Source organism: Palaemon carinicauda, chromosome 5, assembly GCF_036898095.1.
Source record: "Palaemon carinicauda isolate YSFRI2023 chromosome 5, ASM3689809v2, whole genome shotgun sequence".
NCBI classification, from domain to species: domain Eukaryota; kingdom Metazoa; phylum Arthropoda; class Malacostraca; order Decapoda; family Palaemonidae; genus Palaemon; species Palaemon carinicauda.
The window spans coordinates 108,632,204-108,659,838 of NC_090729.1; positions in this window are offsets into that span (position 1 = coordinate 108,632,204).

Genomic DNA, 27,635 nt, shown 5'->3' on the forward strand with positions numbered 1-27,635 from the left:
GGTAATCAGAATTTATCCATCCCTAAAATAAGAGGGTAACAAAATTTCTTATAAGAGGCTATCTCTACACATTCTGAAGAAAATATATATCTATTTCCTTAAAAGGGCAATTAGCTCCGTTCTTAGTAGCTAGGGCGTTTAAATGGAATTTTATGAAAATTCTGGTAGGTTTCACTGTCCGTAACTCATAAGTCCTCCGAACTCTCTCTCTTAGCGGGATAATCCAGTCATCTGATTGGCTGTATCTTCTCGACTGTGATTGGTTGTTGCCTTTCTTTACAAATTCATACGTACACATCTAACATCGTAGCCAGAACCCTGTTAACTATTCCTTAAAAAGAGGCGTATTTATTAAGCTTACGCTTGAGAACTAGATTCATTGTCTATTTTATAACCAATTGGTAACAATTTTGTGTTTGATTCCATAAAATTGTAATTTATAAGTTCTAATTTATCTCTAATATGTATAGGTATTTCACTCTTACCGAGTCTAATTCATTCATGAAATACTGTTGCCTGACGTCACATAAAACCACCAATCACAGCAGAGGATGAGTCAGCCAATTGAACAACAGATATTTCCCGCTAAAATGCATAAGGTGAGAGGGTTCCTCTGATTTATGGGCTGCTGTTGATGAACAAGTCAAATTCACAGGAGACATTTCGTTTAAACGCTCTAGCAAAGGTTTTTTTTTCATCCTATTTCTTTTTATAAATATACTACAACGGTGTTTAAAGAAACATTTTATTTCAAAATTGTCGTTTTTTAGTTTGTTTAATAAAAATTGCTAATTTTAGCTCTTACAGTGACGTATCAAGATAATGATCCGTTCAATTACATTATACATGAAATGTATCAAGATAGGAACTAAAATCATGTTGTTCCTTCACTACTAAACTCTATATGATTATAGTATCATCGTGTGTTACTCAGTACCTCATTCAGACTTAATTATTACTCATTTAAAGAAGCTGCAAAATTCGTCCTTCTCATTGTGACGTCACAAAGACGCATTTTTCTAATAAAGATAATGATTTGGTAATCAGAATTTATCCTTCTGATAGAATATATAAAAACATTTTTATAATAGACTGTCTATAGATTTTGAAGAAAATTCATACTGTGTGGCAGTGGAAATTTGGCAGGTTTCTCGAACGGGAATTAATAAATCGCAAGAACGCTCTCATTATAGCGGCATATTTCAGTTCTGTGATTGGGTGCATCTTCTCGCCTGTGATTGGTCGTTGTCATTGTTTACAAGTTTATACACACGTCTAACATCGTAGCCATAACCCAGTTAATTATTCCTTTGATTTTTTTTTTATTTATTGAAGTTACGCATTTGAACGAGATCCTGTATCTATTTCATTATCAAATTAATAATATTATGAGTTTGGTTCTTTAGAAATTGCAATTTATAAGTCCCCATTTGTCTGCTATAAGTATAGATATTTCACTCCTACTCAGTCGAATTCATTCATAAAATACTATTGCCTGACGTCTCATACAACCACCAATCACAGCATAGGAGGAATTAGCCAATGAGACAATAGATATTTCCCGCTAAAAAAGCTTATGGCTAGAAGGTTCCTCTGTGTTATGGACTGCTGTTGACAAAGTAGTCAGATTCACGGGAGACATTTCGTTTAAACTCTCTAGCGAAAGGAGCTTTTCATCCTATTTCTTATTTAATGTATGTGCAACAACGATATTTACAGACACATTTTATTACGAAATGGATGTTTTTTTTTAGTTTATTTTTAAAAAACAGCAATTTTAAAGTCATAATTTGTCTGAATTATATGCACACGGTATTTAAACCCTTACAGCGACGTATTTCTTACTAAAAAATAATTTATATGACCTGTTCAATTATATTATATTTGAAATGTATCAAAATTAGAACTAAAGTCGTGTACTGCCTTCACTATCTAAGCTCGACATGATAATGATAATTGTGTTTATATAGAATATTAGCCATGTGTACCTCCCTCAAACCAGCAAAAAGAATTATTCAGTCATTCAAACAAGCTGCCAAACTCATCCTACTCTTTTTGACTTCTTAAAGACGTATTTTTCTTAATAGACATAACGATTTTGTGATCAGAATGTATCCGTCTGATAGAATGTGATGTATAAACCTCTTACTAGAGACTGTTTATGTATTTTGAAGAAAATATAACTAATTCCATTGTAAACGAGAAATCTTCAATTCCGTCCCCCATAGAGAGACCGTTTGAATCGTAATTATCGTAAACAGTTATGGAAATATTTACTGCATATCTACTTTATGTCAGTGAGCCTTAAATATCAGTATAAAGAAAGTATAGAAACGTGCTCATACTAATGGACATTACTATTCATATCAACAATTCACATGAACCCAATGGATATACTATATCCAGTGTGTTTTCAACTGTGATCAATACATTTCAATATTAATTCTAATTAATTATGAAAGCTGATTTAACATACAAAATCTAATATTGAAACAAATTTTATCTATATTTTAAAGATATTTATTTTTGAAATAACCCCTCTTAAGGAAAGATCGTTTCATTAAGAGACCCTTTTACAGAGGTATAAATTATCTCAGGTACTACTACTAGTTCCTCCCATCCTATGTGTTTACTTTAGAATCTATATTTTATGGCCGTGAACACAAATGATATATGGTCAAATAATGCCTGGTTAAATAAGAGCCTTTAAACATTACCTTGTGGTATGTATATGATGATCTATTATTAATGTATTCCTTGTTTTTTATAATAGAGGTACATAGTATAGACTTGAGTGTATCTTAATTTGTATCTTTACAAAATCATTCATGGTGATTTCAGTATTAATTAAAAAGATTTATTTTCCTAACCACAAGATAGATATTGTTTGGAGTAATAGCTTTCAAGTTGCATGGTATACCTTAGAAGTTAACTCATCGCTCTTACATACTCCTTGCTCTGGTGTAACGTTAACCCTATAGCAGAGTGATCAGTGTCAAGGAACTCTCATGCAATGCAAAATTAAAAAACTGTAGTTTATGGTAATTGTGTAGGAGACCTCCGCGCTCGATTTAAAAGTTTCTAAAAGTAGAAAACGAAAGAAAACAGTAAATTAGAGCTACAGTTACCTTGAAACTGTGAGATAATCCTCCTACAACCACCTAACTCTTACACAGAAAATGTAAGCATAAACCTACTACTACAATTATGGGGTACCCCAGTGGGAAGCGAGGTTTTTGGGTGGGGGGAGGAGGAGAAAAGTGATTTTTCGGGGCACTACTGAACCTAATACAACTACCTACCCTACCCTGGGGGCCATGTACCCTTACCTAGGCCTTCCGGGGGGGGGGGGGGGGGGGGGGGGGGGCTCTGCCCCCTGCGACCCCCCCTTAAGGCCACAGTAATTTTCAGGGCACCACCGAACCTAAGACACCCACCTAACCTAGCCTATGGGGCCCTGTACCCCTACATAGGCCTACCAGGGGGGGGGGGCTCCGCCCCCCTGTGACCCCCCTCCTTAAGGCCACATTGAGTTTCAGTTCAAACGAAACAAATTCAAATGAAAACGCCTTTTGCAAAAAAAGGAACACAAACTTCAAATTAGTCTCAATATCTATCTTTGCATTTCCAAACCATGTACCTTTGAAACAAGACACGAAAAAATTGCACCTCCTCTTCCTTTTCCCACGAGTAACCACACTACGATCACACCGGAATGCTAATTTGTTGTAATCTATACGGCACACATTTTCACAATTAGGGCACTTTTTCTCTGCCAAAATCAAACCATGACGTTGAGCAAATGCAATTAGCAAATCAACTTTCCCTGAATAATGTACACAAAAATCCCCATAAGAAATAAAGCAATTGTCACAAGTGACACAGTCGGAACGGGATGAAGGTCCTGCTAATTGCTCCATACTTCACGGCAAAATGAGCTTTTCAGTTTGAAGGGAGATCCGAGACGTGCAAAAATATTCCTCCGCGGAACTTCACGTAAACTGTGGTAACTGGTGGAAAAATAGCAGGGATAAGTGAAGTAATAAGTGTCAGCATTGGCTAGATTTGTAAAAACCGCCATGATTGGTTTTCAAACAGTGTGACGTCAAGAAAACACCTGTTATTGGTTAGAATAGCATTGAGAACTAGTCTGCCATATGCAGTAAGGCGGTGAAACAGCTCATTTTAGCCAAGACATCACACAGTAAACAAAAACAAACACTTAGAAAAAATCCAAGTGAAACATAACTATACACACGAATATCTTCGTTAAATAGAAGCTGCTCATATATTGACTATTATATAAGCGTTCTATATGATATAATAGTGAATTGTAGGTGTTTAAATTCTTCAAGATCTTCCGCGGAGCTCTCCTACACATTTACCTAGTTTATATAGTAGTAAATTTTTACTGTATTACAGGGTATCATTATATATATATATATATATATATATATATATATATATATATATATATATATATATATATATATATATATATATATATATATATATATATATATATATATATATATATATATATATATATATATATATATATATATATATATATATATATATATGGAAAATTTACAGTTTCATCCATTATGGGAAATCTATTATAATAATATATTTCCCGAGTAAAGCAAGTCTTTTGTAGTATTTCTGTAAAATATTATCTGTCGCAAATGCCTAGTTCTTTATATATCGACGATCAAACTCACGCTACTCCCAGATTTTTTCTAAGTCTGTTGTTATTGTTGACTGTGTCTTGTATTTGCTTAAATGAGCCCTGTAACCACTATAATCCGCAGACAAACTAGTCCACTATAAAGTCTTACACGTTTGGCCAATCACAGCGCCTATCCACTATGACGTCATACATGTTTGGCCAATCACAGCGCAACAATACAACAGCGCCACAATACATCTTTTCCATGCATTTCATTTCGTTCTTAGAAATGGAGGCAGTAACAAGCACGTCATCTCATGTTGCACAAGAAGTTGAAATTCCATCTTCTTGTCCTGACTGTTTCCTAACTAGCAATGAATTTGTTGTAAGTTATTCGGGGATTATTGAAAACCTAGTGGATTTGTGCCAGAGAGACAATTTAATTTTACAAAATCAAAATTGGCCTGCATGTCAAGGAACCTTCCCAACGGCTTCTCGTTTTCCTCAAAGCAGCAACACATCTTGATGAACCAACAGTTTAAGGTAAGCTTCATTAATTTATAGAGTATATTATAATGGTGATAGTATAACGATGTATGCAGCAGTACCATCACTTTGGATTTGGTTTGATGGATGTGTTGGGTAGTGGCTGTAAGGAGGGGTGGCCTAGCAGGGGTAGGCCTAGGTAGGGGTACAGGGCCCTAGGTTAGGTGGTTGTATTAGGTTCGGCAGTGTCCCAAAATTCACTGTGGCCTTAAGGGGGGGTCGCAGGGGGGGCGGAGCCCCCCCCCCCCCCCCCGGTAGGCCTAGGTAGGGGTACAGGGCCCGTAGGTAGGGGTACAGAGCCCCTAGGCTAGGTTAGGTGGGTTTATTAGGTTCAGTAGTGCCCTGAAAATCACTGTGGCCTTAAGGAGGGGGCGGAGCCCCCCCCCCCCTCCCGGTAGGGCTAGACAGGGGTATAGGGGGAGGGGTGGTGGAAGGATAAGTATTCATTTATTGCAAATATCATTTGACGCCCGCCCCCACCCAAAACCCCGGTTCCCACCTGGTGTCCCCCATAATTGTTGGGATGAAGTAGGGTCTTTCTGCATTCTAGAACAACTTAGTAAATCTCTAAATCGGATGGTTTGCGGTCAAAATAAACGTTAAATTCGTTGGAACTACACTATTTCTGATGCAACAAATATATTTTTATTCCAGTTTCCCCATAATGGATGAAACTGTAAATTTACTATATATATATATATATATATATATATATATATATATATATATATATATATATATATATATATATATATATATATATATAAATATCTATAGGTTTCATTGTAGTTTATTCCATGGCAATGTAACCTAGGATTCCAACTACATTTTCTTATAGGAAAAATTACGCTCCCTTCGAAAATAACACTCGTTCCCGTCGCAAATGAATAGTTTCAGAAATATATATACAGTACAGTACAATAATACCTATTTAGTCGGTTGGGATGAACTGGGCCAATAATGAAAATGCTGGTAAATATTTACTGTAGGCTAGCACAATATTCCTAACTAGTGTATGCGAGGTGTCAAAAATGACGGCTAAATAATTAGATATGCACACACGTGCACCCCCTCTCACCAGGGTATGACTACACTCTCTCCCTTACCCCATGAATTGGGAGAAATTAGCATGACCAGAAACTTTACATTTATATGAATAGCCAGACACTTGCTCATCATTATATTATATAGGGTAGAAATGTTCTTAGTGTTATTAAAAGTAATATGAACTATTCTGATGTAATGATGCAAATAATTGGTGGAACCATATTTTTTGAATTCTAGAAATTTAAATTTTCAATATTAATCTTACCCGATGATCATGTAGCTGCAACTCTGTTGCCCGACAGAAAAAACCTAAGGTCGGGATACGCCAGCGATCGCTATACAGGTGGGGGTGTACAACAACAGCGCCATCTGTCGAGTAGGTACTCAGGTACTTCTTGTCAACAAGAACCAATTTTTCCTCTGTCGTGCCACCGGCAAGACCTACTTGATACGCTGTTGTTTCTGGAGTTGATTTCACGCTTTTTGGTGATGTATTCTCTCTAGATATTAGCTTTCGCTGTACAGGAGTTATTATCATTACCTTATCAAGGTTTTTTGATTAGTTTTGGATTAATTGTTGACGACTTTGATAGATTTTGGATTCCCCCCTTGGCTAATTCAAGATGTCTGACCATTCTCAAGTCCCTAAGTACAGGCAATGTAGCGCTAGGGACTGTTCTAGGCGTCTTCCGAAGGCCTCTATAGATCCTCACACCGTTTGTTCCAATTGTAGGGGTAAATCCTGTCAATTGGAAGATCGATGTGAGGAATGCGCTGGGCTTTCGGAATTCGATTTTAATGAATTCCTTAAGAATGCACGTAGGCTAGAGAAGGATAGGATCAGGAGGAGTTCGTCTCGCTCTTTTGATTTTTCCTCTCCCCATGCCCCTCAACCTATTCCTTCCCCTGTAGTGGTGACTCCCGACCCTGCTACTAGTGCTCAACCCTCGATGGCAGACATGATGCGTGCTATTCAGGCTCTTGGTGACAGAGTGGAGTCATTAGCTAATGACCGCAACCAACTCTTGGCCGATGTCAAAGAGTTGAAAGAGAAAAGTGCAGTGGGAAGTGTAGTGAGTGCAAGTGCGGTGAAAAGTGTCAGTGTCAGTGTTACGCATGAGGGTGCATCTGTTCGTGCCAGTCGTCCTCCCAGTCCGGGACCTCTTGCAAGCTCCCAAGCCCAGGGGAGAAGCAATGTCGAAGGACCAAAGGGTTCGACAGGCCTTGATCAGCGTACGGATGTACCCTCAGTGGTTGCGGACGTATCTTGCAGAGATCGTCCCATCCACAAACAGACGAGTGAGCCCAGTCATTCCTCGTCTGTGGAAGAATTTTCAATATTAATCTTACCCGATGATCATGTAGCTGTCAACTCCGTTGCCCGACAGAAATCTACGGTCGGGATACGCCAGCGATCGCTATCCAGGTGGGGGTGTACACAACAGCGCCATCTGTGAGTAGGTACTCAAGTACTTCTTGTCAACAAGAACTCAATTTTTCCTCTGTCGTGCCGCCGGCAAGACCTACTTGGATACTCTGTTGATTCTGGAGTTGTTGTTCACGATTTGGTGATGTATTCACTCTAGAGTTTAGCCTTCGCTATTCAGGAAGCTTTATCATTAGCTTAGCAAGCTTTTGGAATTAATTTGGATTAATTGTTAACGAACTTTGCTACTAGGCGTCTTCCGAAGGCCTCTATATATCCTCACACCGTATGTTCCAATTGTAGGGGTAAATCCTGTCAATTGGAAGATCGATGTGGGGAATGCGCTGGGCTTTCGGAATTCGATTTTAACGAATTCCTTAGAAATGCACGTAGGTTAGAGAAGGAGAGAATCAGGAGGAGTTCTTCTCGCTCTGTGGATTTTTCCTCTCCCCATGCCCCTCAACCTTTTCCTTCCCCTGTGGTGGTGACTCCCGAACCTGCTACGAGTGCTCAGCCTTCCATGGCGGATATGTTGCGTGCCATTCAGGCTCTCGGTGACAAAGTGGAGTCATTGGCTAATGACCGTAATCAGCTCTTGGCAGATGTCAGAGAGCTGAAAGCGAAAAGTGCAGTGGGAAGTGTTAGTGCTAGTGATGTGAAAAGTGTCAGTGTCAGTGTTGCGCATGAGGGTACATCTGTGCGGGCCAGTCGTCCTCCCAGTCCGGGACCTCTTGCAAGCTCCCAAGCCCAGGGGAGAAGCAATGTCGAAGGACCAAAGGGTTCGGCAGGCCTTGATCGGCGCACGGATGTATCCTCAGTGGTTGCGGACGTATCTGTTAAGGATCGTCCCATCCACATACAGACGAATAGAGCCCTTACATTCCTCGTCTGTGGAAGAAGTTTCCAGGAGGAAACGATGGACCAAGGTCTCACGACCGCTCAAACGTAAGGTCCCTTCCGAGCGAGTCCAACGGCCCAGGTGTAGCCACTGGGTCAGTTCGGACTCGCCGCAGTCATCTGATGACTGCACACCTCCCAAGAGAGGTAGAGTGGTTCCACAACAGGCTACTGCTCCGTCTGTTGTTGCTCCAACCACAGTAGACCCTAAGTGGTCCATGCTGCAGTCTATGCAGTCTCAGCTTGCGGCATTCATGCAGGAGTATCATGCTGAGAAGGTTAACACTGCACCTGTTAACCTACAACCCGCCGAGGTTGTGCGCTCAGCAGATACTGCGGCTGCCTGCTCCCACACTCCACCTGTGAGAGCTCCACCACCGATGCGCAGTCCACCCTGCCAGACGCATGTTCTTGCTGCACCATCCGTTGACATGCGTGAGCTACCGCATCAGCAGTGGGAAGGTGCTGTAGAGCTGCCGGGTTCCAGCACTATGCGGCATTCTCCGCAACCCATGCAGCATGCTCCGCATACCTTACAGCATGCTCCGCATACCATGCAGTATGCGCCGCATACCTTACAGCATGCTCCGCATACCATACAGCATGCTCCGCAACCCACCGCAGCCCCTCCCACACACCAGCCCTCTGCTTTTGTTGTTGCCAGCTCGCAGACCGACCAGCAGCGGCATGATGTTGGATCCGCAGGTACGCATGCACCCGTACTGCCGGATTCAGCCGTTCAGCTTTCTGCTCTACCTTTGCCACTTACTACTCAGCTTTCGGATGATGGAGTATCGGATGACGAAGCTGCACATCTGGATGAACCACACTCTGATTTTGAAGGGCCCAAGTCTACGCCTCCCTCCTTAGACTTTCGTAAAGTCCTTGCCTTGTTCAGGGACTTGTATCCTGAGCAGTTTGTGTCTGCAACCCCTCGCTCTCCTCCCTCCGAGTTTGCTCTGGGCATGCAGTCTGCTGCGCCTGCCTTCACCAAGCTTGTTCTCGCCCGATCATCTAAGAGAGCTTTGAGGGTTATGGGAGAGTGGTTGCATTCCAAGAAGCAACTGGGAAAGACTTCTTTCGTCTTTCTGCCTACCAAGCTTGCTTCTAAGTCGAGCGTCTGGTATGCCACGGGAGAGGAACCCGGCTTGGGAGTTCCTGCCTCTGCCCAGGGTGACTTCTCAAGTCTGGTTGACTCTCCCCGCAGGTTGGCTATGAGACGATCGAAGATCTGCTGGTCCTTTTCTGATATGGATCATCTGTTGAAGGGAGTCTTTCGTGCCTTCGAGATATTCAACTTCCTCGATTGGTGTTTGGGAGCCTTAAGCAGGAAGACTTCCCCTTCAGATAGGGACTCTGCCATGCTGATCATGTCTAGCATGGACAAAGCCATTCGGGATGGGTCTGGTGAACTTGCGGCTTCGTATGTGTCAGGAGTCCTCAAGAAGAGAGAACATCTTTGCTCCTTCTTATCGGCTGGTATCACTCCTTGCCAGAAGTCAGAGTTGTTGTTTGCTCCTCTCTCCAAGTGTCTGTTTCCGGAGGAGCTGATTAAGGGGATGGCTGCCTCGCTTATCCAGAAGGATACTCATGATCTTATGGCATCTTCCGCACGTAAGGCTAAAACCTTATCTTCCGTGCCTAGACCCTTCCGCCCTGCAGCAGTTGACACACCTGCATCTAGGTTCATCCCGCCCTTTCGTGGCAGAGCCTCCAGCAGAGGAGGTACCCGTGCCGACAGTCACCGTGGCAAGTCCAAGAAGGGTTCCAAGTCCGCAAAAGGCAAGTTCTGACTGCCTTCCTCTCCAGACAGCAGTGGGAGCCAGACTCAAGACCTTCTGGCAAGCTTGGGAGAGCAGAGGTGCAGACGCTCAGTCTGTGAAGTGGCTAAGGGAGGGATACAGAATTCCGTTCTGCCGCAGTCCCCCTCTAGCTACGTCTCCCATCAACCTCTCTCCCAACTACAAGGAGAAGGACAAGAGGCTAGCGTTGCAACAAGAGGTGTCGCTCTTGCTACAAAAGGAAGCGGTAGTCATAGTCCGGGATCATCAATCCCCGGGCTTTTACAACCGTCTCTTCCTGGTAGAGAAGAAGACAGGAGGTTGGAGACCGGTGCTGGACGTCAGTGCTCTCAATGCTTATGTCACCAAGCAGACGTTCACGATGGAGACGACGAAGTCGGTCCTAGCAGCGGTCAGGCAGGAGGACTGGATGGTCTCGTTAGACCTGAAAGACGCGTACTTTCACGTCCCCATCCATCCAGACTCCCAACCTTTCCTAAGGTTCGTCTTTGGAAAGGTTGTGTACCAGTTCCAAGCCCTGTGCTTTGGCCTAAGCACGGCACCTCTTGTGTTTACCAGACTGATGAGGAATATTGCGAAATTCCTTCACTTAGCAGACATCAGAGCCTCCCTTTATTTGGACGACTGGCTTTTAAGAGCTCCAACAAGTCGTCGCTGTCTGGAGAATCTCAGGTGGACTATGGATCTGACCAAGGAATTGGGCCTCCTGGTCAATATAGAGAAGTCCCAGCTCGTCCCATCCCAGACCATTGTCTATCTAGGTATGGAGATTCAGAGTCGAGCTTTTCGGGCTTTTCCGTCGGCCCCAAGGATCAATCAAGCCCTAGAATGCATCCAGAGCATGCTGAGAAGGAACCGATGTTCAGTCAGGCAGTGGATGAGTCTAACAGGGACACTTTCATCGCTGGCCCAGTTCATCGAGTTAGGGAGACTCCACCTCCGCCCCCTTCAGTATCATCTAGCTGCTCACTGGAGAAAGGACATGACGCTAGAGGCGGTCTCAGTGCCTGTTTCCGAAGAGATGAGGTCTACTCTAACGTGGTGGAAGAACAGCATTCTTCTCAAGGAAGGTCTACCATTGGCTGTTCAGACCCCCGACCACCGTCTCTTCTCGGACGCATCGGACACGGGCTGGGGTGCGACTCTGGACGGACAGGAATGCTCGCTCGGGCACATGGAATCAGGAGCAAAGGACACTTCACATCAATTGCAAGGAGTTGTTGGCAGTCCATCTGGCCTTGATAAACTTCAAGTCCCTCCAGCTAAACAAGGTGGTGGAGGTGAACTCCGACAACACCACAGCCTTGGCTTACATCTCCAAGCAAGGAGGGACTCATTCGAGGAAGTTGTTCGAGATCGCAAGGGACCTCCTCATTTGGTCAAAAGATCGAAGGCTTTCGCTGGTAACGAGGTTCATTCAGGGCGATATGAATGTCATGGCAGATCGCCTCAGCCGGAAGGGTCAGGTCATCCCCACAGAGTGGACCCTTCACAAGAATGTTTGCTGCAGACTATGGGCCCTGTGGGGGCAGCCCACCATAGATCTATTCGCTACCTCGATGACCAAGAGGCTCCCGATGTATTGTTCTCCGATTCCAGACCCAGCAGCAGTTCACGTGGATGCCTTTCTGCTGGATTGGTCCCACCTCGACCTGTATGCGTTCCCGCCGTTCAAGATTGTCAACAGGGTACTTCAGAAGTTCGCATCGCACGAAGGGACACCGGTTAACGTTGGTTGCTCCCCTCTGGCCCGCGAGAGAATGGTTCACCGAGGTACTGCAATGGCTAGTGGACGTTCCCAGGACTCTTCCTCTAAGAGTGGACCTTCTGCGTCAACCTCACGTAAAGAAGGTACACCCAAACCTCCACGCTCTTCGTCTGACTGCCTTCAGACTATCGAAAGACTCTCAAGAGCTAGAGGCTTTTCGAAGGAGGCAGCCAGAGCGATTGCCAGGGCAAGGAGGACATCCACTCTCAGAGTCTATCAGTCCAAATGGGAAGTCTTCCGAAGCTGGTGTAAGGCGAATGCAGTTTCCTCAACCAGTACCACTGTAACCCAGATTGCTGACTTCCTGTTACATCTAAGGAACGTAAGATCCCTATCAGCTCCTACGATCAAGGGTTACAGGAGTATGTTGGCAGCGGTCTTCCGCCACAGAGGCTTGGATCTTTCCACCAACAAAGATCTTCAGGACCTCCTTAGGTCTTTTGAGACCTCTAAGGAACGTCGGTTATCCACACCAGGCTGGAACCTAGACGTGGTTTTAAGGTTCCTAATGTCATCGAGATTTGAACCGCTCCAATCAGCCTCTTTTAAGGACCTTACATTAAAAACTCTTTTCCTCGTCTGCTTAGCAACAGCTAAAAGAGTCAGTGAGATCCACGCCTTCAGCAGGAACATAGGTTTTACATCTGAAACGGCTACATGTTCCTTGCAGCTCGGTTTTCTGGCTAAAAACGAGCTTCCTTCCCGTCCTTGGCCTAAGTCGTTCGAGATCCCAAGCCTGTCCAACTTGGTGGGGAACGAACTAGAGAGAGTACTTTGCCCAGTAAGAGCTCTTAAGTACTACTTAAGACGTTCAAAGCCATTACGAGGACAATCAGAAGCTTTATGGTGTTCTATCAAGAAGCCTTCTCTTCCGATGTCTAAGAACGCAGTTTCTTACTACATCAGGCTTCTGATTAGAGAAGCACATTCTCATCTGAAGGAAGGAGACCTTGCTTTGCTGAAGGTGAGGACATATGAAGTTAGATCTGTCGCTACTTCAGTGGCCTTCAAACAGAACCGTTCTCTGCAGAGTGTTATGGATGCAACCTATTGGAGGAGCAAGTCAGTGTTCGCATCATTCTATCTCAAAGATGTCCAGTCTCTTTACGAGAACTGCTACACCCTGGGACCATTCGTAGCAGCGAGTGCAGTAGTAGGTGAGGGCTCAGCCACTACATTCCCATAATCCCATAACCTTTTTAATCTTTCTCTTGAATACTTTTTATTGTTGTTTTTTGGGTTGTACGGAAGGCTAAGAAGCCTTCCGCATCCTGGTTGATTTGGCGGGTGGTCAAATTCTTTCTTGAGAAGCGCCTAGGTTAGAGGTTGTGATGAGGTCCTTTAGTATGGGTTGCAGCCCTTTATACTTCAGCACCTAGGAGTCGTTCAGCATCCTAAGAGGACCGCTAGGCTCAGTAAGGAAGACGTACTTAAAAAAGGCAGAGTAATGGTTCAAGTCGACTTCCTTACCAGGTACTTATTTATTTTTTGCTTGTTATTTTGAATAACTGATAAAATGAAATACGGGATACTTAGCTTCTTTGTTAACATGTATGCTGGTCTCCACCCACCACCCTGGGTGTGAATCAGCTACATACATGATCATCGGGTAAGATTAATATTGAAAAATGTTATTTTCATTAGTAAAATAAATTTTTGAATATACTTACCCGATGATCATGAATTTAAGAACCCTCCCTTCCTCCCCATAGAGAACCAGTGGACCGAGGAGAAAATTGAGTTCTTGTTGACAAGAAGTACTTGAGTACCTACTCACAGATGGCGCTGTTGTGTACACCCCCACCTGGATAGCGATCGCTGGCGTATCCCGACCGTAGATTTCTGTCGGGCAACGGAGTTGACAGCTACATGATCATCGGGTAAGTATATTCAAAAATTTATTTTACTAATGAAAATAACATGTTTCTAGGAAGAAACGTTGGACCAAGGTCTCACGACCTCTCAAGCGCAAGGTCCCTTCCGAGCGAGTCCAACGGCCCAGGTGTAGCCACTGGGTCAGTTCGGACTCGCCGCAGTCTTCCGAAGACTGCACACCTCCCAAGAGAGGTAGAGTGGTTCCGCAGCAGGCAATCATGCCGTCTGTTGCCGCACCATCCACGGTAGACCCTAAGTGGTCTATGCTGCAGTCTATGCAGTCTCAGCTTGCTTCCTTCATGCAGGAGTATCGTGCTGAGAAGGTTGACACTGCACCTGTTAACCTACAACCTGCCACGGTTGTGCGCTCAGCAGATACTGCGGCTGCCTGCTCCCACACTCCACCTGTGAGAGCTCCACCACCGATGCGCAGTCGACCCTGCCAGACGCATGTTGACGTTAGCCGACATGCGGCACCCTCCGTTGACATGCGTGAGCTACCGCATCAGCAGTGGGAAGGTGCTGTCAAGCTGCCGTGTTTTGACGCAATGCGGCAGTCTCCGCAACCCATGGCAGTCCCCACCACGCACCATCACTCCGCTTTTGTTGTTGCCAGCTCTCAGACTGACCAGCAGCGGCATGATGTTGGATCCAGTGCAGCTACGCATGCACCCGTGCTGCCGGATTCAGCCGTTCAGCTTTCTTCACCTCCTTTGCCGCTTCCTCCTCAGCATTCGGATGAAGGAGTCTCTGATGACGACGAAGCTGCGCATTTGGACGATCCGCACTCCGACATAGAAGAACCCAAGACTACGCCTCCCTCCTTAGACTTTAGGAAAGTCCTTGCCCTGTTTAAGGAGTTGTATCCGGACCAGTTTGTGTCTGCAACCCCGCGCTCACCTCCCTCTGAGTTCGCTTTAGGCATGCAGTCAGCAGCTCCTGCCTTTACGAAACTCGTACTCGCACGCTCATCCAAGAGAGCTTTAAGGGTACTGGGAGAGTGGTTGCAGTCCAAGAAGCAACTTGGTAAGACAGCCTTCATCTTTCCACCGACCAAGCTTGCTTCCAAATCTAGCGTCTGGTATGCCACGGGAGAAGATCCCGGCTTGGGAGTTCCTGCCTCTGCCCAGGGCGACTTCTCAAGTCTGGTTGACTCTCCCCGCAGGCTGGCTATGAGACGCTCCAAGATTTGCTGGTCCTTCTCGGACATGGACCATCTGTTGAAGGGAGTTTTTCGTGCTTTTGAGATCTTCAACTTCCTGGACTGGTGTTTGGGAGCGTTAAGCAGAAAGACCTCCCCTTCGGATAAGGACTCTGCCATGCTCATCATGTCATGCATGGATAAAGCCATTCGGGATGGATCTGGCGAGCTTGCGGCTTCGTACGTGTCTGGAGTTCTTAAGAAGCGAGATCACCTTTGCTCCTTCTTGTCTGCGGGGATCACACCATGTCAGAAGTCGGAGTTGATGTTTGCTCCGCTTTCCAAGTGTCTCTTTCCGGAAGAGCTGATCAAGGGGATTGCTGCCTCGTTGATCCAGAAGGATACCCATGACCTGGTGGCGTCATCCGCACGTAAAGTCACAGCTTTACCTTCCGTGCCTAGACCTAGGATGGACACACCAGCGTCTAGGTTCATTCCGCCCTTTCGTGGCAGAACCTCCAGCAGAGGAGGTACCCGTGCCGACAGTCAACGTGGCAAAAAGAAGAAGGGTTCCAAGTCCTCAAAAGGCGGAGTCTGACTGCCTACCTCTCCAGACAGCAGTGGGAGCCAGGCTCAAGAACTACTGGCAGGCTTGGGAGAACAGGGGTGCAGACGCACAGTCTGTGAAGTTGCTAAGAGAGGGGTACAGGATTCCGTTCTTGCGCAAGCCCCCTCTAGCAACTACTCCCATCAACCTCTCTCCCAGGTACAAAGAGGAGGACAAGAGGCTAGCTTTACAGCAAGAGGTGTCTCTCTTGCTACAAAAGGGAGCGGTAGTCATAGTCCGGGACCATCAATCCCCGGGCTTCTACAACCGTCTCTTCTTAGTAGCGAAGAGGACAGGAGGGTGGAGACCAGTGCTGGACGTCAGTGCTCTCAATGCTTTTGTCACCAAGCAGACGTTCACCATGGACGCGACGAAGCCGGTGCTAGCATCGGTCAGGAAGGAAGACTGGATGGTCTCGTTGGACCTAAAAGACGCGTACTTTCACGTCCCCGTCCATCCAGACTCCCAACCTTTCCTAAGGTTCGTCTTTGGAAAGGTCGTTTACCAGTTCCAAGCCCTGTGCTTTGGCCTAAGCACGGCACCTCTAGTGTTTACCAAACTGATGAGGAATATTGCCAAATTCCTGCATTTGGCAGACATCAGAGCCTCCCTCTATTTGGACGACTGGCTTTTAAGAGCTCCGTCAAGTCGTCGCTGTCTGGAGAATCTCAAATGGACTATGGATCTGACCAAGGAATTGGGTCTCCTGGTCAATATAGAAAAGTCCCAACTCGTCCCATCGCAAACTATAGTCTATCTAGGTATGGAGATTCAGAGTCGAGCTTTTCGGGCTTTTCCGTCGGCCCCCAGAATCAGTCAAGCCCAAGAATGCATCCAGAGCATGCTGAGAAGGAACCGATGTTCAGTCAGACAGTGGATGAGTCTAACAGGGACGCTGTCATCGCTGGCCCTGTTCATCGCGTTAGGGAGACTCCACCTCCGACCCCTTCAGTATCATCTAGCTGCTCACTGGAGAAAGGACATGACGCTAGAAGCGGTCTCAGTTCCTATATCCGAAGAGATGAAGTCTGCGCTGACTTGGTGGAAGAACAGTATTCTTCTCAAAGAAGGTCTACCATTGGCTGTTCAGACCCCCGACCACCTTCTCTTCTCGGACGCATTGGACACGGGCTGGAGTGCGACACTGGACGGACGGGAATGCTCGGGCACGTGGAATCCGGATCAAAGAGCACTTCACATCAACTGCAAGGAGCTATTGGCAGTTCATCTGGCCTTGAGAAGCTTCAAGTCCCTCCTTCTAGGCAAGGTGGTGGAGGTGAACTCCGACAACACTACAGCCTTGGCGTACATCTCCAAGCAAGGAGGGACTCATTCGAGGAAGTTGTTCGAGATCGCAAGGGACCTCCTCACCTGGTCAAGAGATCGAAAGATATCGCTTGTAACGAGGTTCATTCAAGGCGACATGAATGTCATGGCAGACCGCCTCAGCCGGAAGGGTCAGGTCATCCCTACAGAGTGGACCCTTCACAAGAATGTTTGCAGCAGTCTATGGGCCCTGTGGGGTCAGCCCACCATAGATCTGTTCGCTACCTCGATGACCAAGAGGCTCCCAAATTATTGCTCACCGATTCCGGACCCAGCAGCAGTTCACGTAGATGCCTTTCTTCTGGATTGGTCCCATCTAGACCTATATGCGTTCCCCCCGTTCAAGATTGTCAACAAGGTACTGCAGAAGTTCGCATCTCACGAAGGGACACGGTTGACGTTGGTTGCTCCCCTCTGGCCCGCGAGAGAATGGTTCACCGAGGTACTGCAATGGCTAGTAGACGTTCCCAGGACTCTTCCTCTAAGAGTGGACCTTCTGCGTCAGCCGCACGTAAAGAAGGTACACCCAAGCCTCCACGCTCTTCGTCTGACTGCCTTCAGACTATCGAAAGACTCTCAAGAGCTAGAGGCTTTTCGAAGGAGGCAGCCAGAGCAATTGCCAGAGCAAGGAGGACATCCACTCTTAAGGTCTACCAGTCAAAATGGGAAGTCTTCCGAAGCTGGTGCAAGGCGAATTCAGTTTCCTCAACCAGTACCTCTGTAACGCAGATAGCTGACTTCCTTTTACATATAAGGAATGTAAGATCCCTATCAGCTCCTACGATCAAAGGTTACAGAAGCATGTTGGCAGCAGTCTTCCGCCACAGAGGCTTAGATCTTTCCACCAACAAAGATCTACAGGACCTCCTTAAGTCTTTTGAGACCTCAAAGGAGCGTCGGTTAGCCACACCAGGTTGGAACTTAGACGTGGTTTTAAGGTTCCTGATGTCAGCAAGGTTCGAACCGCTTCAATCAGCCTCTTTTAAAGATCTCACTTTGAAGACTCTTTTCCTCGTTTGCTTAGCAACAGCTAAAAGAGTCAGTGAGATTCACGCCTTCAGCAGGAACATAGGTTTTACATCTGAAACGGCTACATGTTCCTTACAGCTTGGTTTTTTAGCTAAAAACGAGCTTCCTTCTCGTCCTTGGCCCAAATCGTTCGAGATCCCAAGCCTGTCCAATTTGGTTGGAAACGAACAAGAGAGAGTACTATGCCCAGTAAGAGCTCTTAAGTACTATTTAAGACATACAAAGCCATTACGAGGACAATCAGAAGCTTTATGGTGTTCTATTAAGAAACCTGCTTTACCGATGTCTAAGAACGCAGTCTCTTATTACATCAGGCTTTTGATTAGAGAAGCCCATTCTCATCTGAATGAGGAAGACCATGCTTTGCTGAAGGTAAGGACACATGAAGTTAGAGCTGTCGCTACTTCAGTGGCCTTCAAACAGAACCGTTCTCTGCAGAGTGTAATGGATGCAACCTATTGGAGAAGCAAGTCAGTGTTCGCATCATTTTACCTTAAAGATGTCCAGTCTCTTTACGAGAACTGCTACACCCTGGGACCATTCGTAGCAGCGAGTGCAGTAGTAGGTGAGGGCTCAACCACTACATTCCCATAATCCCATAATCTTTTTTAATCTTTCTCTTGAAATGCTTTTTATTGTTGTTTTTGGGTTGTACGGAAGGCTAAGAAGCCTTTCGCATCCTGGTTGATTTGGCGGGTGGTCAAATTCTTTCTTGAGAAGTGCCTAGATTAGAGGTTGTGATGAGGTCCTTTAGTATGGGTTGCAGCCCTTCGTACTTCAGCACCTAGGAGTCGCTCAGCATCCTAAGAGGATCGCTAGGCTCAGTAAGGAAGACGTACTTAAAAAGGCAGAGTAATGGTTCAAGTCGACTTCCTTACCAGGTACTTATTTATTTTATGTTTGTTATTTTGAATAACTGCTAAAATGAAATACGGGATACTTAGCTTCTAATGTTAACATGTATGCTGGTCTCCACCCACCCCCCTGGGTGTGAATCAGCTACATGATCATCGGGTAAGATTAATATTGAAAAATGTTATTTTCCTTAGTAAAATAAATTTTTGAATATACTTACCCGATGATCATGAATTAAAGGACCCTCCCTTCCTCCCCATAGAGACCCAGTGGACCGAGGAGAAAATTGGGTCTTGTTGACAAGAAGTACCCGAGTACCTACTCGACAGATGGCGCTGTTGTTGTACACCCCCACCTGTATAGCGATCGCTGGCGTATCCCGACCTTAGGTTTTTTCTGTCGGGCAACAGAGTTGCAGCTACATGATCATCGGGTAAGTATATTCAAAAATTTATTTTACTAAGGAAAATAAAATTTTTTCAATATTTAACTTAGCCGGTGATTATATAAGCTGCAGCTCTGCTGCTCGACAGAAAACTCTACGGAAAAAATCCGCCAGCGATCGCTATGCAGGTAGGGGGTGTACTTCAACAGCGCCATCTGTCGTGCAGGTACTCAGTACTCATTGTAAACAAAGAACTCAATTTTCTCTCTGTCGTGGTACCGGCAAGACCTACTAATTCGCTGTTGCTAACTGGATTTGTTTTCACATCTATTTGGTGAAGTACACTATTCTAGTTTAGAGCTTTCGCTGTGCAGGCTTTCTCTTCAGTAAATCCTTGCATTCTTTTTTTTATATCGGATTATTTGTTGATGACTTTGGATAGTTTTTGAATTCCCCTTTGACCAATTCAAAATGGCTGACCCTTCTCAAGTCCCAAAATTCAGGAAGTGTAATGCTAGGGACTGTTCAAGGCGTCTTCCGAAGGCCTCTATCGATCCTCACACCGTTTGTTCCAATTGTCGGGATAAAACCTGTCAATTGGAAGATCGATGTGAGGAATGCGTTGGGCTTTCGGAATTCGATTTTATCGAATTCCAAAAATATACACGTAGGCTAGAGAGAGATAGAGTCAGGAGAAGTTCATCTCGTTCTGTTGATTTTTCCTCTCCTCATGCCCCACAACCTATTCCTTCCCCTGTAGTGGTTGCTCCTAATCCCCCTTCTGGCACTCAGGAACCTTCGATGGCTGACATGATGCGTGCCATCCAAGCTCTGGGTGAGAGAGTTGAGTCCCTGGCTAGTGACCGTAACCAGCTCATGGCGGATGTCAAGGAGCTGAAGTGTAAAAGTGCAGTGGGAAGTGGTAAAGTGAGTGATAGTGTTGTGGATAGTGTTGCGCTTGAGGGTTCGTCTGTTCGTGCCTGTCGTCCTCCTAGTCCGGGACCTTTTGCAAGCTCCCAAGTCCAGGGGAGAAGCAATGTCGTACGACCAATGGGTTCGAGAGGCTTTAATCAGCGAACAGACGTTCCCTCCGTGGTTTCGGGCGTATCTACCCAAGAACACCCCACCCACACAAAGACGAGAGAGCCCATTTATTCCTCGTCTGCGGAAGAGGTTTCTCGTAAGAAACCATGGACCAAGGTCTCACGACCTCTTAAGCGCAAGTCGGTCCCTTCCGCGCAAGTCCAACGTCCCAGTTGTAGCCACTGGGTCAGTTCGGACTCGCTGCAGTCTTCCGATGACTGCTCACCTCCTAAGAGAGGCAAAGCGGTACCGCCTCAGGCAGTTACACCGTCTGTCGCCGCACCTGCTCCTGCAGACCCTAAGTGGTCTTTGCTGCAGACCATGCAGTACCAATTAACGTCTCTGATGCAGGACTTTCGTGCGGAGAAGGTTGCTGCTGCACCAGCCTCTTGCCTACAACCAACCACACACTCGGTTGTGCGTCCTGTGGACGCTGAGGCGACCTTCTTGCGCACTCCAGCTGAGAGAGTCCCGCCACCCATGCGTTCCAGTGTGCCCTGCCAGCCGCATGTTGACGTTCAGCGACTCACGGAACCTTCCGTTGACGTTCGCGAGGTACAACAACCGTCAGAGTTGTTTTGTTTTGACGCGGTGCGTCAACCTCCGCAACCCAGTGTGGTTGCCACTGCTCTCCCACATCAGACTAGACAGTCTGGAGTAGACGCTGTGCGTCCCCGCGCTGCTATGGTTGTTGCCAGCTCACAGACTGGGCAACAGTTCCATGACGTTGCGTCCGGTTCAGTCACGCGTGCACCCGTGCGACCGGACTCAGCTAACCAGCCGATACCTACTCCATTGCCGCTTCCTCCTCAATTCTCGGATGATGGACTCTCTGATGATGACGATGCGACACACGTTGATGAACCATATTCGGACCTTGACGAGCCCAAGTCCACGCAACCCTCTTTGGACTTTAGAAAAGTTCTTGCTCTGTTCAAAGAGATGTTTCCGGACCAGTTTGTGTCTGTGGCTCCGCGCTCTCCGCCGTCAGAGTTTGCTTTAGGTACGCAGTCATCCTCGCCTTCCTTTACTAGACTCGTCCTCTCACGCTCGTTCAAGAGAGCTTTACGAGTAATAGGTGAATGGATGCAGTCCAAAAAGAGTCTAGGGAAGACAGCCTTTACGTTTCCCCCTGCTAGACTCTCTTCCAGATCGAGCGTCTGGTATGCCACGGGAGAAGTTCTCGGCTTGGGAGTTCCTGCCTCTGCCCAGGGCGACTTCTCAAGTCTTGTAGACTCTCCCCGCAGGCTAGCCATGAGACGCTCTAAGATATGCTGGTCACCTTCGGACCTAGACCATCTGTTGAAAGGGATATATAGAGCCTTCGAGGTCTTCAACTTCTTAGACTGTTGTCTGGGAGCTTTGAGCAGGAAGATCTCCCCGACTGAGAAGGAATCTTCCTTGCTCATCATGTCCTGCATGGACAAGGCCATACGTGACGGTTCTAGTGAGCTTGCTGCATCGTTCGTATCCGGAGTCCTCAAGAAGCGTGAGAACCTTTGCTCTTTCCTGTCAGCTGGAGTGACACCGTGTCAAAGATCCGAACTTCTGTTTGCTCCTCTTTCTAAGTGCCTTTTTCCAGAGGACTTGATTAAGGAGATTGCTGCTTCTTTGATACAGAAGGACACTCATGACCTGGTTGCATCCTCTGCCCGCAAAGCCACCCCTTTGCCTTCCTTGTCAGCTAGACCAAGGATGGACACTCCAGCGTCCCGATTTATTCTGCCCTTTCGTGGCAGAGCCTCCAGCAGAGGAGGTGCTCGTGCCGAAGGGAGACGTGGGAAGAAGAAAGGAACCAAGTCCTTTAAAGGCAGAGTCTGACTGCCAACTTCTTCAGACAGCAGTGGGAGCCAGACTCAAGAACTTCTGGCAGACCTGGGAGAAGAGAGGCGCAGATGCACAATCCGTGAAGTTGCTCAGAGAGGGGTACAAGATCCCGTTTGTACGAAAACCCCCTCTAGCAACGTCTCCCATCGATCTCTCTCCCAGGTACAGGGAGGAAGACAAGAGACGAGCATTGAAACAGGAGGTGTCTCTCTTACTAGAAAAGGGAGCGGTAGTCAAAGTCCTGGACCATCAAACCCCGGGCTTCTACAACCGTCTCTTCTTAGTGGCAAAGAAGACAGGAGGGTGGAGGCCGGTGCTAGACGTCAGTGCTCTGAATATCTTTGTCACAAAGGAGACGTTCTCCATGGAGACCACAAAGTCCGTTCTAGCAGCGGTCAGAAGGGAAGACTGGATGGTCTCTTTAGACCTAAGGGACGCATACTTCCATGTCCCCATCCACCCAGACTCCCAACCTTTCCTGAGATTTGTTTACGAAAAGGTTGTCTACCAGTTTCAAGCCCTGTGCTTTGGCCTAAGCACAGCTCCTCTTGTGTTTACGAGGCTGATGAGGAATATAGCCAAATTCCTTCATTTAGCGGACATCAGAGCCTCCCTCTGTTTGGACGACTGGCTTCTAAGAGCTTCTTCCAGTCGTCGCTGTCTGAAGGATCTAAAGTGGACTCTAGATCTGACCAAGGAATTGGGTCTCCTTGTCAATATGGAAAAGTCTCAAGTGGTCCCATCCCAAACTATTGTGTATTTAGGGATGGAGATTCACAGTCTAGCTTTTCGGGCTTTTCTGTCGGCCCCCAGAACAAGTCAAGCCCAGTTATGCATCTAGAACATGCTGAAGAAGGAACGATGTTCAGTCAGGCAGTGGATGAGTCTGATAGGGACACTATCATCCCTGGAACAGTTCATATCGTTAGGAAGACTACACCTCCGTCCTCTTCAATTTCACCTAGCTGTTTACTGGAAAAAGGACAAGACGCTAGAAGCGGTCTCGATCCCCATTTCCGAGAAGATGAAGTCTGCCCTGACTTGGTGGAAGGACAGTATCAGCCTCAGAGAGGGTCTGCCCCTGGCTGTTCAGACTCCCAACCACGTTCTCTTCTCGGACGTATCGGACACGGGCTGGGGCGCGACATTAGACGGTCGGGAATGCTCGGGAACTTGGAACTCGAGTCAAAGGACAATGCATATCAACTGCAAGGAGCAACTGGCAGTTCATTTGGCCTTGAAAAGCTTCAAGTCTCTCCTTCAAGGCAAAGTGGTGGAGGTGAACTCGGACAACACCACGGCTTTGGCGTACATCTCCAAGCAAGGAGGGACCCACTCTATGACGTTGTACGAGATTGCAAGGGACCTCCTCACCTGGTCAAAAGATCTAAAAATTTCACTAGTAACGAGGTTCATCCAAGACAACTTGAATGTCATGGCAGATTGTCTCAGTCGGAAGGGACAAATCATTCCAACAGAATGGACCCTACACAAGGATGTGTGCAAGAGACTTTGGGCCACATGGGGCCAGCCTACCATAGATCTCTTCGCAACCTCGATGACCAAGAGGCTCCCAATATATTGCTCACCAATCCCGGACCCAGCAGCAGTTCATATAGATGCCTTTCTCCTAGATTGGTCACATCTAGACCTATATGCATTCCCCCCGTTCAAGATTGTCAACAAGGTACTGCAGAAGTTCGCCTCTCACGAAGGGACAAGGTTGACGTTAGTTGCTCCCCTCTGGCCCGCGAGAGAATGGTTCACCGAGGTACTTCGATGGCTAGTGGACGTTCCCAGAACTCTTCCTCTAAGGGTGGACCTTCTACGTCAGCCACACGTAAAGAAGGTACACCAAGGCCTCCACGCTCTTCGTCTGACTGCCTTCAGACTATCGAAAGACTCTCGAGAGCTAGAGGCTTTTCGAAGGAGGCAGCCAGGGCGATTGCTAGAGCAAGGAGGACATCCACCCTTAGAGTCTACCAATCTAAGTGGGAAGTCTTCCGGAACTGGTGCAAGTCAGTATCTGTATCCTCGACCAGTACCTCTGTAACTCAAATAGCTGACTTCCTTTTATACCTGAGGAAAGAACGATCTCTTTCAGCTCCCACTATCAAGGGTTACAGAAGCATGTTGGCATCAGTCTTCCGTCACAGAGGCTTAGATCTTTCCAACAACAAAGATCTACAGGACCTCCTTAAGTCTTTTGAGACCACGAAGGAGCGTCGTTTGGCTACACCTGGTTGGAATTTAGACATGGTACTAAGATTCCTCATGTCAGAAAGGTTCGAGCCTCTACAATCAGCCTCCTTTAAAGATCTCACTTTAAAGACTCTTTTCCTGGTTTGCTTAGCCACAGCTAAAAGAGTCAGTGAGATTCACGCCTTCAGCAGGAACATCGGATTTTCATCTGAAACGGCTACATGTTCTCTACAACTTGGTTTTCTAGCCAAAAACGGGCTACCCTCTCGTTCTTGGCCGAAATCGTTCGATATTCCAAGCCTATCGAATAAGGTTGGAAATGAACTAGAAAGAGTCTTATGCCCTGTGAGAGCTCATAAGTTCTATTTAAGACGAACTAAACCTTTACGAGGACAGTCAGAAGCTTTATGGTGTTCAGTTAAGAAACCATCTTTGCCTATGTCAAAGAATGCTTTATCCTATTTTATCAGACTGTTAATACGAGAAGCTCATTCACATCTGAGTGAGGAAGACCAAGCTTTGCTGAAGGTAAGGACACATGAAGTTAGAGCTGTCGCAACTTCAGTGGCCTTTAAACAAAATAGATCTCTGCGAAGTATAATGGACGCAACCTATTGGAGAAGCAAGTCAGTGTTCGCGTCTTTTTATCTTAAAGATGTCCAGTCTCTTTACGAGAACTGCTACACCCTGGGACCATTCGTAGCAGCGAGTGCAGTAGTGGGTGAGGGCTCAACCACTACAATTCCCTAATTCCATAACCTTTTTAATCTTTCTCTTGAAATGTTTTTATTGTTGTTTTTGGGTTGTCCGGAAGGCTAAGAAGCCTTTCGCATCCTTGTTGATTTGGCGGGTGGTCAAATTCTTTTCTTGAGAAGCGCCTAGATTAGAGGTTTTGATGAGGTCCTGTGGTATGGGTTGTAACCTTTCATACTTCAGATCCTAGGGGTCGCTCAGCATCCTAAGAGGATCGCAAGGCTCCGTAAGGAAGACGTACTTAAAAAGGCAGAGTAATTGTTCAAGTCGACTTCCTTACCAGGTACTTATTTATTTTGTTTTTGTTATTTTGATAACTTCTAAAATGAAATAAAAAAATCCTTAGCTCATAATAATGTAAACATTTATTGCTGGTCTCTACCCACCCCCCTGGGTGTGAACCAGCTTATATAATCACCGGCTAAGTTAAATATTGAAAAATTTTATTTTGATTATAAAATAAATTTTTGAATATACTTACCCGGTGATTATATATTAAAGGACCCTCCCTTCCTCCCCAATAGAGACGCAGTGGACCGAGGAGAAAATTGAGTTCTTTGTTTACAATGAGTACTGAGTACCTGCACGACAGATGGCGCTGTTGAAGTACACCCCCTACCTGCATAGCGATCGCTGGCGGATTTTTTCCGTAGAGATTTCTGTCGAGCAGCAGAGCTGCAGCTTATATAATCACCGGGTAAGTATATTCAAAAATTTATTTTATAATCAAAATAACATATTTCAAGTTATGGCTTAAAAACCACATTTTAAAAGAGAAATAAACACAAGGGTACCACCTTACTTAAGATTCCCTACCTAGCCTAATCTAGGAGCCGTCCCCTCATCTACTTATCTACCCCTGCGACCACCCCATCCCCCATTAGACCACCATATCCTTAGCTTACCTCTGCACCCCTAATTATACACGATATCTTAGGATAGTCGTTCCCGGGGCTTAGAACCCCGTGATACCTAACGGTAATTCTCTTGTAATATCACTCGCAGAAATATTATACTGTAGGAAGCTGCCAGAAGGAGCTTCCATCTGGACGACACGGCTATCTCACCCAAAATTAGAATTTTCCTACGTCAAAATCCATTTAAAAGTAATTTGAAGTGTTCTGATGCAATGATGCAAGTAATTGGAGGAATCATACTTTTTAAATTCTAGAAATTTAAATATTTCAAGTTATGGCTGGAAAACCAAATTTCCAAAGAGAAATAAATGCAAGAATACTGCCTGCCTTAAGATTTCCCACCTAACCTAATCTAGAAGTTATCTCCTTATCTACTTATCTACCCCTGCGACCACCCCATCCCCCTTAGACCACCATATCCTTAGCTTACCCTAAGATTCAGTCTCAACCCTGTGGTAGCTTTACACCTAGGAAGGCAACATTAAATCATGATATTTATTAAATTGTAAAACTAGCTTCATAAGATAACCATTTTCCCCATAAAATCCATTTACGTCTGTCCCAGCGAACTACATACAACTCAAAAGCTCTTACTAGATCAATTGAATAATTAGTAAAAGAATTGACCAATTAATTCTGGTTTGTTCCGTAACCGAAATATAAACCACGCTATTTACAAAGGGTATTACTTTTAGCGCAGCTGAAATGACGAGCCAATAGTTTTTAAAAAGGGTTAATTACCCCCGCGCTAGTTAGCGGGGGGTGGGGAAGGGTAGCTTGCTACCCCTCCCCCCTCCACACACCGGTGACTTGCTCCACTTCACTTTTGGCTCGGCGGTGATCAGACGTGTCTGCTCATCGCCTTCGTGACAGCCTTTAATTTTCTGCTTTTTCTTTTCAGCTTGTGTGATTGGTTGGAAGTTGACCTTCAGTTATTTTTCTTTACTATGCGTACATGCCCTGGAGTTGCCGGCCGTCCTTGTGGGACTTTCATGTCGGACGTTATTACGGATCCACACACCCTCTGCCCTCAATGTCGGGGCCGACAGTGCGACCAGGATAACATGTGCCGTGAGTGCAGGGAGTGGTCTGCCTCCCAGTGGGAGAGGTTTGGCCGTCAGCGTAAGAAGAAGTCCAAGAGAGACCGTTCTCCTCCGGGGTTAGCCTTGAAGGAGGAAGGTTCTCGGGACTCTTCTTCCGCCGCCCAAACCTCCTCCGAAGCTCCCCCTCGTCCGCCTCCTAAGGAGAGTCGTCCGAGTGGGAGCGCAGGCCCTTGTTCTGTTTCCCTTCCTTCGTTGGGGGGAGAGGGCGTCGCCTCCCATAGCGAGGCGGTTCCCCCTCCTCCTCCGGGGGAGGTTATTGATAATAATGCCTTATCCAGTGATGATCTTTTACAGATTTGGTCGTCCCTGGGGCTTAAGGGCTTGCCCTCCAGGGTCGCTCTTATTGACCTTGTCTCGTTGGGGGCCGCTGTTAA